Source organism: Macaca mulatta, chromosome 16 (assembly GCF_049350105.2).
Source record: "Macaca mulatta isolate MMU2019108-1 chromosome 16, T2T-MMU8v2.0, whole genome shotgun sequence".
Lineage (NCBI taxonomy): Eukaryota > Metazoa > Chordata > Mammalia > Primates > Cercopithecidae > Macaca > Macaca mulatta.
Window position 1 is genome coordinate 69,351,538 of NC_133421.1, and position 13,492 is coordinate 69,365,029.

The window sequence follows — 13,492 nt, forward strand, 5'->3', positions numbered from 1 at the left end:
GGAGGAGAGAGTGGGATTCAGGTGGCAGAGCCCAAGTATCCAGGTCACAGGCAGGTTTTCTTATGCCTCTCTCACCAGAGAACCCTGAGCCTTGTGTCTGGGGGTTCCAGGGACCTGCCCGGTCCTGGGGGGTCCTCCCTACCCATTCTGACTGGCAGCTGCCTGCTGCCCATTCCAAAGTCAGTTCCAGAGACACAGCTCCGAAAAGGCCCCACGGGAGGGAGGGAGAGACCTCAGGGGAGGGGCCATCTCCCCTCAGCCCAGCCTGCAGCTCCCAGCTGCATGTATAAGTGATGAGGCTCCGCAGCCCCAACAGGAACCAATATAATGGCGGGTGCGCCAGGTCAGCTGGAGAGACAGATAGCAGGCCGCAGGAGTGACAGGCGGTGCAATTATGCTGAGCCTCCTGCAAAGGCGGCAGAGAAGGCCCCGCCTGGCCAGCATGGCCCGCAGCCTCCCCACCCCCTCCCACAGGCCTTGACTCTTCCAGCCCCACCAGCCCCCACCCCCACTCCACGGTGAGGTGCGGGGAGGCAGAGGATCCAGAGCTAGTTGGGAGCAGCCGGTCTTCCTGATTTCTGGGTCTGAGGAGGGGGGCACCAGGGAGAAAGTCTTCTGCTCCCCAGAAAGCTTTCTCTTTGGAAGCCCTGTCCCTTCTAGGAAAAATGTCCCTTCTTCTTCCCACCACAGGATGTCACAGGACTTAAGGTCCGTAGAGGTCTTAGAGACCCCACCTTTGACAGATGGGGAAACTGAGGTCCTGAGAGGGAAATAACTTGCCTAAGGTCATAGAACCAATCTGAGGCAGAGCCAGATGGGGATCCCAGGGGCTCTGTCCAGGATGGATGAGAGACCCCAGGGTGAGGGGAGGAGGCCCGATTGCTGGCCTCTGTGCTTTGGGGAGCGGGGGAGTTCCTCACAGAGCCTCCGAGGGTGGGCATGCAGGGTGAGGCTCAGGGAGGTCTAACAGCTGGGTGTGTGGTTGGAACTATGGCTGCAGCAGTATCCTTGCAGGGCCCCAATCAGCCAGGGTTGGGTGGTGGCCCAGCCCCCTTCCATGTTCAGAGAGGGGTCTTTGAGTACCTCATCTCCATACATTTGAGGACAGGGACAGAGAGGGGGTCTCCGGTGTGGCAGAGCCAGAAGAGCTGAGCAGTGGGTGCTTAGTAAATGTTCATTAAACTGAACTCCTGTACAGGGCTGGCTTCATAGATGTGCCACCTGCTGGTGGCAAGGGTCCCGCACACTAAAGGGACCTGAACTTGGTTTAGTGCTCTGCTATCACCACCTTGAGATTCTTAATGATTTTTGAACAACAAACTCCACATTTTCAGTTGCCACTGGGTCCCACAAGTTATGTAGCTGGGCCTGCCCCTGAAACAGAGATGTGGTTTGTTCTTTGGAGGGGCTCCCCTGCCTTATCCCTGCCCCAACCTCATCCCAAGATGCCCTAAGCGGAGGGGGACACAGAGCTAGGAAAAGCTGATGTTTGGTGAGCTTCTTGGAGGTCCCCCCCGAGTCAAGGCTGACCAAGCATGTGTCTGGGCAGGAGAACTTGGCTGCTCTGTCCTGGCAGCCTTGCTCCCATGCACAGGCCTGCATCTTGCCTGTCTGTCCATCTATGTACCCCCATCCTTGACCCTGGCCGGGGGCGGGGATGGAGGGCTATTGGGCCACAGGGCTCCTGGTCTCAGGGGGAATTCCCTGTCGTTTGGGGAGACTTGGCCCCTCTGGTCACTCCTACCCCTGCCCCCACTAGGATGGGAGGGTTGGTGGAGGGGGTGGGGTGGGAGGCTTAATTAGCAGCCGGAGGCAGGCAGCAGGCGGGGGAGGGGGGCACAGATCGGGCTGACTTTTCCCGCTATAGATCTGCTCTCCGGGAGAGGCACTAGCCGGCTGGCTTAGGCTCTGGCTTGGCTATTTTAGGAATATTCTTAACCCTTCCCATGCCACTGCCATCATCAGACTTCTCTTCCAGAGCACAGAACATCAGGCTGTCCCCTCTCCCTGTTCCCTCCTCCCCAGTCCCTGCTGTTCCTCCCTGGCAGCTGAGAAGGTCAGAGTTTTCTCAGTGGTGAGGCCAGTTGACTTTTGCCAAAGAAACCTCCTAGCCCCTGAACCCCCTTCTTTGTTCTGCCCTGTGCCTTCTCCCTTTCCACCTCATCACAGCTCTGGACTCAGAAAAACGGCAGACTGAGCATGGACTCAGCTCTTCTTCTCATTTTATAAAATTGGGAGGGTTAGACTCCCCGACCTGGGGGAAAACAGCTGACCTGGATCCCAAGAGTAAGATAGGAAGCGCAGTCCTGGCTTCCAGCCTCTGGCAGAGCAGCAACCCTGGCCTGCCTGACTTTGATGCCCCATTAGGGGCAAATTTCCAGGGGGTATCCCACACAGCAGCCCGAGCCCCTCAGTGTCATGGGGTTCTCTTTGCCTGATTTCTCTCCCACTCTAGGTCCTTCCCAGGGTGTCACTTCTTGGGAAAACCTAGGCCAGGATATAGGCACCGCCTGGGCAAGGCAAAGGGGAGTCTCATTGGGGACCAGGAGGGCTCAACATTAATAAATCTGAAATTCCAGCCAAGACAGGGAAAGAGATCTCGGCTCTCACTGTCAGGAGTCCCTGCATCCGGGATGGGCTTGCCTGAGCTGGGAGGCCCAGGACATCTGGGCGTTGTGGTGCCATCCCTCAGGCACATGCCTTCTGGGACTAGGAGTTGGAGTTTGCCACCAAGTGCTATTGAGAAAGCTTGCTTTGGAAATCCAGGCATATGGCTAATGACGCCACATAAATGCCCAAGGGCCTGGGGTGTGTCTGGCACTGTGCTGGGCACTGGGGATAGAGGACTGATAATCAAGAATCATCCTCTGGGCCGGGCGCGGTGGCTCAAGCCTGTAATCCCAGCACTTTGGGAGGCCGAGACGGGCGGATCACGAGGTCAGGAGTTCGAGACCATCCTGGCTAACACGGTGAAACCCCGTCTCTACTAAAAAATACAAAAAACTAGCCGGGCGAGGTGGTGGGCGCCTGTAGTCCCGGCTACTCGGGAGGCTGAGGCAGGAGAATGGCGTAAAAACCCGGGAGGCGGAGCTTGCAGTGAGCTGAGATCCGGCCACTGCACTCCACCCTGGGCGACATAGCGAGACTCCGTCTCAAAAAAAAAAAAAAAAAAAAAGAATCATCCTCTGCCTGAGAAAGGAAGCTCTCAGAGGCTGGTTCTCCAGGTGTCTGACCGCCAGCCTGGGTCAAGTGTTGACGGGTTGGAGCGAGTGAGTCCTCCCCACAGGTGTCATGTAACTCTCCCTCCTCCAGATTGTCACAACCAGCCCAGCTCCAGAAGTGACAGGGCTGCCTGGGGGTAGGGGTGAGGCCAGAAAAAAATGCTTTGGTTCCTATCAGGGGCTACAGAGGGGGCTGTTGTGATGGGGGTCACTGAGCTGCAGGTCCTCCAGCTTCCAATCTAGAAAGAGCCTGATGGAGTGATCATGGGTCCAGGGAAAGATTTTGAGTTCAAAGAGGTAATATCCTCCAGGGACTCCAGGAGAATATTCTGTGTCATGTAAAAAGTAAGAAGAGGCTGAGTGTGGTGGCTCAGCCTTGTAATCCCAGTCTTTTGGGAGGCAGAGGCAGGAGGATTGCTTGAAGCCAGGAGTTGAGATCACAGCCTGGGCAACATGGCAAGACTTTGTCTCTACAAAAAAAAAAAAAAAAAAAGGGCGAGAAGATCCCTCTCTTTGCCCCTAATTGAGAGATATGACTAGAAGACAGGAGGTTGGCTGTCAAGTGGGGAGTGCTTATCAGGTAGGGGTGGGGCAGGTTTCCACGTTATCTCGGAAGGTATTTCTGGCTCTACAGTTCCTGATGAAGACATACTCGAGCACTGAGGCCAGCCTTTGGCAAAACTAGGAGCAGAACTCAGGAGTCCCGGATGCCTGCCTCTCCAGTCTCCAGTGCAGTCCCACCTCCCCTCCCCCATGCTCCTCGTTTGCTAGCTCCCTCCCCGCCAGTTTCCAGGCTGGGAGCCCCAGCTGGCGGACGATGTCTTGCTCCTCAGCAGCTGGGATTTGTAAATATTTATAGGAACATAGAACAGATCAGTGGCTGACAGGCCCAGGGAGCGGGCAGGGCCCTGCCCGGAGCTCAACAGCTTCACTCCCCCTTCCCACACCCTGGCCTGATTTGAGGGAGCCCAAGATGACAAAGATGGGGTGATCAAGCAGGGTATGGGGCCAGCAGCCTCCACATCCAGGGACACGAGCTTGAAGGATGCGTTTGTCCATCTGCCCTGGGCTCTGCTTCCACACCCGGTCACTCACATCCTTCCGCCCTCACCACAGCTCACCTGCGTGCTCATGTGGCCAAGGCCACACTGACCCCCACCCTTACTCTTTCAACACTTCACTGTCACACTCACACATGTACACACACGGTCTCCAACTCCCACGTCCACGTTGACGCTCACTCTCATAGGCTCACACCTTTGCACATTCACCAGCTCATGCTTACAGACCCACTGGGGGCCCAGATTCCAGCCACTCCCCATAGGTCTTAACACAGGTCCTGGGAGGGCAAGTCCTGTTTCCTGTCTGAGGTGGGATATGAGCGTGCGTGCGCGTGCATGCGTGTGTGTGTGTGTGTTTGTGTGTGTGTGTGTGTGTGCATGCTTGTAGGGAGCAAGAGGGAATAGGTCCTGAAGTCAGGGAGTGAGGAAGAGGGAGGAGAGAGGGAGAGAGGCATGGACCAAGGGCCATTCAGAGCTGATAGAAGCCTGGAGTGGAAGCAAGGCAGAGACAAGGGCAAGGCAAAGAAATAGAGACTGACAAGGGTCGAGCCAGAGGGGGAAGGGGTGGGAACCGAGGTCCCCCCACCCAGATGAGAAGCTGTCACATTGCTGCTCCGGTGGCCATGAGACCAGCACCACCCCCAGCTAGAGCCTTTCCCCTCTGGATCTTGTCACTGTGGCTTTGCTTTGCTGCTTGGGCAGCCGGGAGTGGTGACAAGCAGGGAAGATAGTGCCCAGGGCGGCTGGCCATGCCACTCCAGCCTGGCTGCCAGCTCACCCATCACTGCCCATCTCATCACCCACAGGGGCCCAGATGAAACCAGGGATCGGCCTGGCTGCCCTTGCATCCCAGTGTCACAGTAGAGGGCAGGGGACCCACTGGCCCCTTCCCCAAAAGGCGGGCAGTGTTAACCAGACTTGCCCAGGTCCCTGGACCTTGAAGCTGGGCTTGGGGAAAATGGGCCAACTCTCTGCTCCCAGCCACCCAGGACCTCCTAGACAGGGAAGGAACTGGTGAATGAGACAGGGGGCTTGAGGAGGGGATTGGGGAATGAAGCCACTATGAGGAACCCAGTGTGTTTTGGGCATAAACTTTTTATTTAATCTGCTTTACCATGCACAAGAATGATGACCCAACATCCCATGCCCCTGGGTGCTGTGTTAAATAATCGTCCTTCTCGCCTCGGGTCTGTCTCAGGGTATTAGTTCTGGGGCATCAATCAGCCAGTTTGTGCTCTGCAATCTGAGAACAACCATTTCTATAAAATCAGTAAGGCAAAAAAGGAATCATAATACAAAACAGGGAAAGTTGCATTGACTGCTGTTTTCGTGTTTTTTTTTTCATCAGTAGTGCAGCTTTCCGTCCAGGTTTTGACGTCCTGATTGATTCATGCTTTCACAGGTTCATTCATGTATTTACTCAACAACCATTGCTCATCCGAGTGCCAGGTCCTGAGCTGCATCCTGGGAGCCAGTGAGACAGCCAGACAAGGTTCTTGCTTACATAGTGTTTAGAGTTGATCAAAACCAAACAAACGCACAACAAAATGTGGTTCCCCCAAGAGGCCAGAGAGCAGTGTCAGAGGAGTGCCCAGCCTGGGGACCCAGACACTGGGCTCTTCCAGCGGAACACTTGGAAATCACCCAGAATTCTTCTCTCGTTCCAAGATCAACATCTTCCCATCCCTCTCCTGCCTCAGCAGGTTCGCTTTCCTTAAAAATCAGGCCATCTGGTAATGGGAGGATGTATGAATGTGAAACTGAATCTCAGCTTGGACATCACTGGCCAGGTGATCTTAGGGAAATTGCTTCATCTCTGAGTCACAGTTTACTTTTCTGTGAAATGCAGTAATACCCATCACCAGGGTACCATTGGCTTTTTAAGTATATACATCACCAAATAAGGTGCCCAGTACACAGTAGGGCCTCGACCAGTGCTAGCACCTTTCCCTGCCCCTTTGCCAGTGATATATGCTGCGTTTCTCCTCACAGACAGGGAAAGGAAGCTTAGGGGGTGTGGGGGGTGTGGGAGGACCCAGCATTCCATGTGCCATTAATCTATGTTTTATGCTGTCTTCCCAAGCATCTGATTCTGTTCTGCTCTATGGGAGGCCTCTCATTTGAGGGGAAGAGGGTGAAGAGGTGTGGATTTGTCACCTGAACCACTTGAACACTCCAGAGAAACAGCCCTTTTCTTCACTCTGTTTCTTCTGTCTCTGGATTTCAAGTTTATAAAAGCATATTGTGGGTCTGGTGGTTATGGAATGGTGGTGGTAACAGTGGTGTGATGGAAGTGGTGGCAGTGGTGATGATGATATTGGTGGTGGTGATGGAGGAGGTGGTGGTGGTGATGATGGTATTGGTCGTGTTGATGGTGGTGATGGAGGTGGTGATGGTGACGATGGTGGTGATAGAGGTGGTGGTAGTAATAATGGTATTGGTGGTAGTGATGGAGGAGGTGGTGGCGGTGGTGGTGGTGGTGATGGAGCTGGTGGTGGTGGTCATGGAAATGGTGGTAGTAATAATGGTATTGATGACAGTGATGGAGGTGATGGTGGGGGCAGTTATGGTGGTGGTGATAATGACTTTATTGATAGTACTAATGGAGGTGATGGTTGTGGTAGAGATGATAGAGGTGGTGGTGATGGTAGTGATAGTGGTGGTGATGGAGGTGGTATTGGTAATGAGGGTATTGATGGTGGCAATGGAGGTGATGGAAATGACGGTGGTGGTAGAGATGGTGGAGGTGGTAATGGTGGTGGTGGTGATGGAGGTGGTAGTGGTGGTGGTAATGATGGTATTGGTGGTGGTGATGGAGGTGATGGAGGTGGTAGAGATGGTGGTGGTGATGGAGGTGATGGAGGTGGTAGTGATGGTGGTGGTGATGGAGGTGGTGGTGGTGATGGTAGTGATGGAGGTGGTGTGGGTAATGATGGTATTGGTGGTGATGATGGAGGTGATGGTGGAGGTAGATAATGGAGGTGGTAATTGTGGTGGTGGTGGTAGAGATAGTGGTAACAATGGAGGTGATGGAGGTGGTAGAGCTGGTGGTAGAGATGGAGGTGATGGAGGTGGTAGTGATGGTAGTGGGGATGGAGATGGTGATGGAGGTGGTGGTGGTGATGGTAGTGATGGAGGTGGTGTTGGTAATGATGGTATTGGTGGTGATGATGGAGGTGATGGTGGAGGTAGATAATGGAGGTGATAATTGTGATGGTGGTGGTGATGGAGGTGGTAGTGGTGGTGATCATGATGGTAGCCATGGAAGTGATGGTGGTGGTAGAGATGATGGAGGTGGTGATGGTGCTGGGAATTCATTTCAAAATCCCATGCTCAGATTTTGAGAGCTAGAAGAGGGCTCCATTTCAGTGAATCTCTGAAGGCCAGCTTTGTGCCAGGCCCACGGTGCTCACCTCCTTTTCACAATAATGCCCTGAGGTTACTATCTCCTTTTGCAGATAAGAACACTGAGACCAAATATCAAATGACCTGGTCAGAGGCATAGAGAGGTTTTTTTTCTGGTGTTTTGTTTTGTTTGGTTTGGTTTGGTTTGGTTTTTGTTTTTTGAGAGAGTCCTACTCTGTCCCCCAGGCTGGAATGCAGTGGCACGATCTCGGCTCAGCTCACTACAACCTCCGCTTCCTGGGTTCAGGTGATTCTCCTACCTCAGCCTGCAGAGTAGATTGGATTACAGGTGCCTGCCACCATGCCCGGCTAATTTTTGTATTTTTAGTAGAGATAGGGTTTCACCATGTTGGCCAGGATGGTCTCGAACTCCTGACCTCAAGTGATCCACCTGCCTCAGCCTCCCAAAGTGCTGGGATTACAGATGTGAGCCACCGCACCTGGCCTATGGAGAGGTATTTAAAACCTGGGTCCTTTAACTTCTAGTCTACCTTTCTTTTCTATGCCATCATGATGCCACCCACATTTCACAGTAGAGGAAATGGAGATCCAGAGAGGTCAGGTAATTTACCTAAAGTCATGCAGCAGTTAGAAGCAGAGCCTGGCCATTTCATCTGCACTCCTAGGTCTCAGCAGCCTTCTCATCAACAAGGGCTGGGGGTATTACTGAGAAGGCTAGAAGGACCACCAGTGCATTGTGGAGGCTGACAGCCACGACAGAGGCCCAGAGCCAGACCTCCTCAGGTCCCTGGGACAGGCTCTGGATCTGCTGTCCTCCTGCCCCTGAACACTGTCAACTCCAATCTCCCCTCCAGCCTCAGAGTGAGAGTGACAGACAGGCTGGCCCTGGCCAGCCCATTAAACCTGACACCTTCTCTTCCAGATCTGGCTCTGGGCCTCCCTTAGCCTGAGCACCATGCTGCGGCAGCTCTGACTGGCACTGAGGTGGGGTGACGGGGCTGGCATTCCTCTACTATCTCCTCCCCATCTGAGCTCTGAGGTGGTGAGCTTGGGGATCCAGTCATCTTGCTCTCCTTGTTCTTTTCCGGTCTCAGACCTTAGTTTCCTGCGGGGGAGCAGGGGGAAAAAGTAGCTCTACCTTGACCCCACTAACAGTTAGTGAAAAAAGGAAGAGAGAGTAAAAATTGTGCCCAGGCTCCACATTGTCCACAAGCCCCTCCCCCAGGAAGCCTTCTTGGACTCATCCCACCCAGTTCCGCTCCCTCTGAACCCTCTGCACCATTTCTCCTATCTCAAAGCTATGTGTCTGGCTCTAATCTGAGTCATGATGATGATGGTGGTGGTGATGGTGGTAATGGCAGTGGTGATGGTGGTAATGGCAGTGGTGATGGAACTGGTGGTATTGGTTGTGGTAATGGTGGTGGTATTGGTTGTGGTGATGGAGGTGGTGGTATTGGTTGTGGTGATGGTGGTAGTGGTGGTATTGGTTATGGTGATAGTGGTAATATTGGTTGTAGTGATGGTGGTGGTGGTGAGAGTAGTAATGGTAGAGGTAGTAGTGGTACTGATACGGAAGGAAAGTGCTGGGAAGGGAAGAGGGTGGTCCCTTTAAATGATACAGAGGCAGTTAAGGAAAGTGCTGGGTAGAGAAGGGCATGGTTCCTGGCTAGGGCTCCACCCCCATGGATCTAGGTGAGGACAGATATTCCTGTCCAAATGTTGCATTTCCCAAGACCACCCTGGCCTGCCATGCTCCCACCCTGTGCCTATAAAAACCCCCAAATCCTAGCAGGCACACACACAGGTGGCTGGACATCAAGGGGAGCATGTCAGAGGAGGAGCACACGGGTGGCTGGATGTTGAAAGGAATGCACCGACAGGCCCTGGCATGATGGCAGGTCATAGACCATCGGCCAGCTGAACTAGGCAGAGTTTGGCTGAGGCAAAGTTTGGCTGGGAAATCAGAGGGAAGTGGCCCAACTGCAGGGGAAAACCATTTCCCTTCTGGCTCCCCCATCTGCTGAGGGCTACTTCCACTCAATGAAACCTTGCACTCCTTCTCCAAGCCCATGTGTGATCTGATTCTTCTGGTACACCAAGGAAAGAACCCTGGGATACAGAAAGCCCTCTGTCCTTGCGACAAGGTAGAGGGTCTAATTGAGCTGGTTAACACAAGTCATCTATAGACGGCAAAACTAAAAGAGCACATGGTAACACACGCCCACTAGGGCTTCAGGAACTGTAAGCATTCACCCCTAGACACTGCCATGGGGTCGAAGCCCATCTGTATGTTCCCCTAGAGGTTTGAGTAGCGGGGCAGGGCACTGCCAATCCCCCTGTCACTCCCTGTGACGGGGACAAGGGAACTTTTCCTGTTTCAGTACTCTGGGATGGTCAGAGTTGGATAGGAACTCCTGGATGGAGAGGAGGTTGACGGGTTACTACCTTCCTCTATGTCTCCCCACCAACTCTTTGTTTTTGTTTTGTTTTGCTTTGTTTTGAGACAGGGTCTCGCTCTGTCACCCAGGCTGGAGTGCAGTGGCATGATGATAACTCACTGTAGCCTTGAACTTTTGGGCTCAGGTGATCATCCCACCTCAACATCCCAAGTAGCTAGGACTGTAGGCACACACCACCATGCCTAGCTAATGTTTTAATTTTTTGTAGAGATGGGGTCTTGCTGATTACTCAGGCTGGTATCAAACTCCTGGGCTCAAGTGATCTTCCCACCTCAGCCTCCCAAATTGCTGGGATTACAGGTGTGAGTCACCATGCCTGTCTCCTGACCCCAACTCTTTAATAAAAGCTATTTATTGAGCATCACCCATAAAATAGGTACATGCTAAGCACCTTCCATGTAATAACTCATTTAATCCTTCCAACAATCATGAGATAGGTACTAATATTTTAGAGATGAGATAGCAGAGCCACAGAGAGGTTAAATAATGTGCCCAAGGTCATACAGCTCACAAAATAGCAGAACCTTGGCCAGGCACTGTGGCTCACACCTGTAATCCCAGCACTTTGGGAGGCTGAGGTGGGAAGATTGCTTGAGCCCTGGAGTTTGAGAGCATCCTGGGCAACATAGCAAGAACACATCTCTATTTTTAAAAAATTAAAAATTGGCTGGGCACAGTGGCTCAGCCTATAATCCCAGCACTTTGGAAGGCTGGGGCAGGTGGATCACGAGGTCAGGAGATCGAGACTGTCCTGGCCAACATGGTGAAACCCCATCTCTACTAAAAATACAAAAGTTAGCTGGGTGTGGTGGCACACGCCTATAATCCCCATTACTCAGGAGGCTAAGGCAGGAGAATCGCTTGAATCTGGGAGGCAGAGATTGCAGTGAGCCAAGATCGCGCCACTGCACTCCAGCCTGGTGACAGAGCAAGACTGCTTCTCAAAAAATAAAAATAAAAAATAAATAAAAATAAAAAATTAGGAGAGCCCAGACTCAGCCACAGCCCAACATCAGAGTCTCAGCTCCATCCCTGCTCTCTCTTCCTGTCTCCTGAGCAGAGCTCCCTCCATGGGGCAGAGCTGGTGGGTAAGTTGGGCGGGAGACTTTCAGGGGCTCCACTGTCTTGGGGTTTCCAGGGCTTGGCAGAGCCATTCTATCTTCCTGCCTCCACACGGGCCTCCATCCCTTAGCAGCTCTGACCAGGGGAGGTGGGATGGTGGATTGAGGGGGATGTTAGGCTCCTAGTGGCGCTAGTAGCAGTGGGGCGGGGCTCCGCCTGGCCCAGCGGGGCATCTCACTCCAGCTCCTCGCTGGGGCTCCCGCCCTTGGGAGCTCCATCCTGCCGGCCTCCCTCCCTCCCAGGATCTCATTATATCCCTAAGAGAAACTGACAGCCTCAATATCTTACTTTGCAAATATAGTTTATTCCTTCAATAAAGCCGCCTTCGCAGGGGAATGTTTAAGACCCGCTCTCCCCCGAGAGCCTCATTTGAATTTCTAAAGTCTTCAGTAGGCTTCTCCAATGGGGCAGCTGGGTGAGGAGAACGCAGCAGCCGCTTACAGGGGATTCATTTCCTGTCTGGGTCTCCGCCGCCGCCGCCAATGGGGGAGCTGAACTGACAGAGAGGACTGCTGGCTGCCTGGATGCTGGTGGGCAGAGGACAGGGAGGCCTTGGCCTGAGTTTGTCCTCTGGTTGGGGCGAGGGGGTGCAGACCTGGCTCATGCTCACGTGGGTGAATCTGTGCATTCACTTGGGGGCCTCCAGCCTCCATTCCTGTAGCCCAGGTTCTTCCTTGAGGGCTCAGATCAGGGGCTCCTCCACGGGACCTCTCAGCCCAGGAGCTACTCTATGGGGTCCCCCTGCCCAGGGACCCCTCCGCTGTGTCTCTATACCGAGGGGCCCCCAGACAGTATCTCTCAGAGGCCCAGGCCACCGATCCCTGGGGATGGGGCCTCCTCCCTGACTGGACCCCCTCACTCCAGGGCAGCCCCCATCCCAGGCCCCCGTGGGAGTCTCTAATTAAAGGGCCGGCACGCCCCTTGGGGACTCATTAGGCCCGCTGTGCAGAGAACATTTAATCATTGCTCAGAGCATCGATTGGAAAATCAATTTCTTTGTCTCTCCGCACGCGGCGCTGGAGAAGTGGGGGGAGCGCTGACCTCCTTCTGCTGCCATGTAAAGTGCTGCACATTTAATCAGGGAACAGAAATCAATTAGCCACTTACGAGGCTGGCTTTAGTTACCGAGTCGGCAGGGCCTGCGCTGCAGTTTGACGCTGACAGAAGCGAATCTCAACGCGCTGGGCTGGTCAGCACCGGCCCGTCCCCACAGCTATCCAGGGCCCTCGGCTTCTCTTTCCCACGCACCAGCACCTGCCATCTAGACAGGCCCCCTAGACCCGCCCCACAGAACCCCTGGGAAGGCTCCCAACCCTCCAGCCTCCCTCACTAACCTCCTTTCCGGTGCTCAGTTCTGTCAACCCTGAGAAGCCACCTGGAGACTCAGATGCAAATCTCAGCTGTGCTGCAGAACGCGGAGACTGGTGCCTGTAATCCCAGCACTTTGGGAGGCCAAGCCTGGCGCATTGCTTGAGGTTAGGAGTTCAAGACCAGCCTTGCCAACATGGTGAAACCCCTCTACAAAAAATAAATACAAAAATTAGTAGAGTGTGGTGATGCACACTTGTAATCTCAGCGACTTGGGAAGCTGAGGCACAAGAATCGCTTGAACCCAGGAGGTGAGGTTGCGGTGGGCCGGGATCGGGCCATTGCATTCCAGCCTGCGTGACAGAGCAAGACTCTGTCTAAAAAAAAAAAAAAAAAAAATTATATGGACATGGTGTTGCACACCTGTTGTCCCAGATACTGGGGGATGGGGGATTGCTGAGCCCAGGAGGTCCAGACCTCAGTGAGCCGTTATTGAGCCACTGCACTCCAGTCTAGGCACCAAAGCAAAACCCTGTCTCAAAAATAAAGAAATAAATAAATTAATTTAATTTAATTATACAAAATAAACACAAACCTCAGCTTTTCTTCCTACTGGCTTCCATGATATCAGTGAAGTTTTGAACTGGACTTTCAAGCACACTTTGCTCATCAGATGGGAATAGTAATAGTTACCTACCTCACCAGCGTGTTCTGGAAATTCAATGTGATCATCTTTATTAAGCTCCTACCAAATCAAGCTCAATTGAAGAGAACTTTGAACTCACATCAGCAGGACCATGCCCTTCCCACCCCACAGTCAGCCAGGGCAGACGAGGGGATGGTGTGCATGTGAGTGGGAAGGGGGACCTCTGGCCACTGTTCCCCTTCAGCACAAGGACAGGTGGGCCCAGTGTCCCCATTTGCCCACTTTCATTTCCCCACTGCCTCCTGGGGG

The 13,492-nt window shown here is 53.4% G+C and overlaps 1 protein-coding gene across 4 annotated transcripts in view; it reads right to left on the reverse strand.

Moving 5' to 3' along the window:
- Window positions 1-5,361: 5,361 nt before the first annotated feature.
- Window positions 5,362-13,492, reverse strand: part of DCAKD (dephospho-CoA kinase domain containing) — a 75,291-nt gene continuing 67,160 nt past the window's right edge. For 2 of the 4 annotated variants that reach the window (XR_013405804.1, XR_013405802.1), the window contains exons 7-8: window positions 12,564-12,747; window positions 5,362-5,525 (exon numbers count right to left, since the gene is read on the reverse strand). The gene's annotated coding sequence lies outside the window, so the exon portion shown is untranslated. Of the gene's footprint in view, window positions 5,526-11,513; window positions 12,748-13,492 lie in introns of those variants that run through there. The other 2 variants (XR_013405803.1, XR_013405801.1) reach the window with 1 other exon arrangement.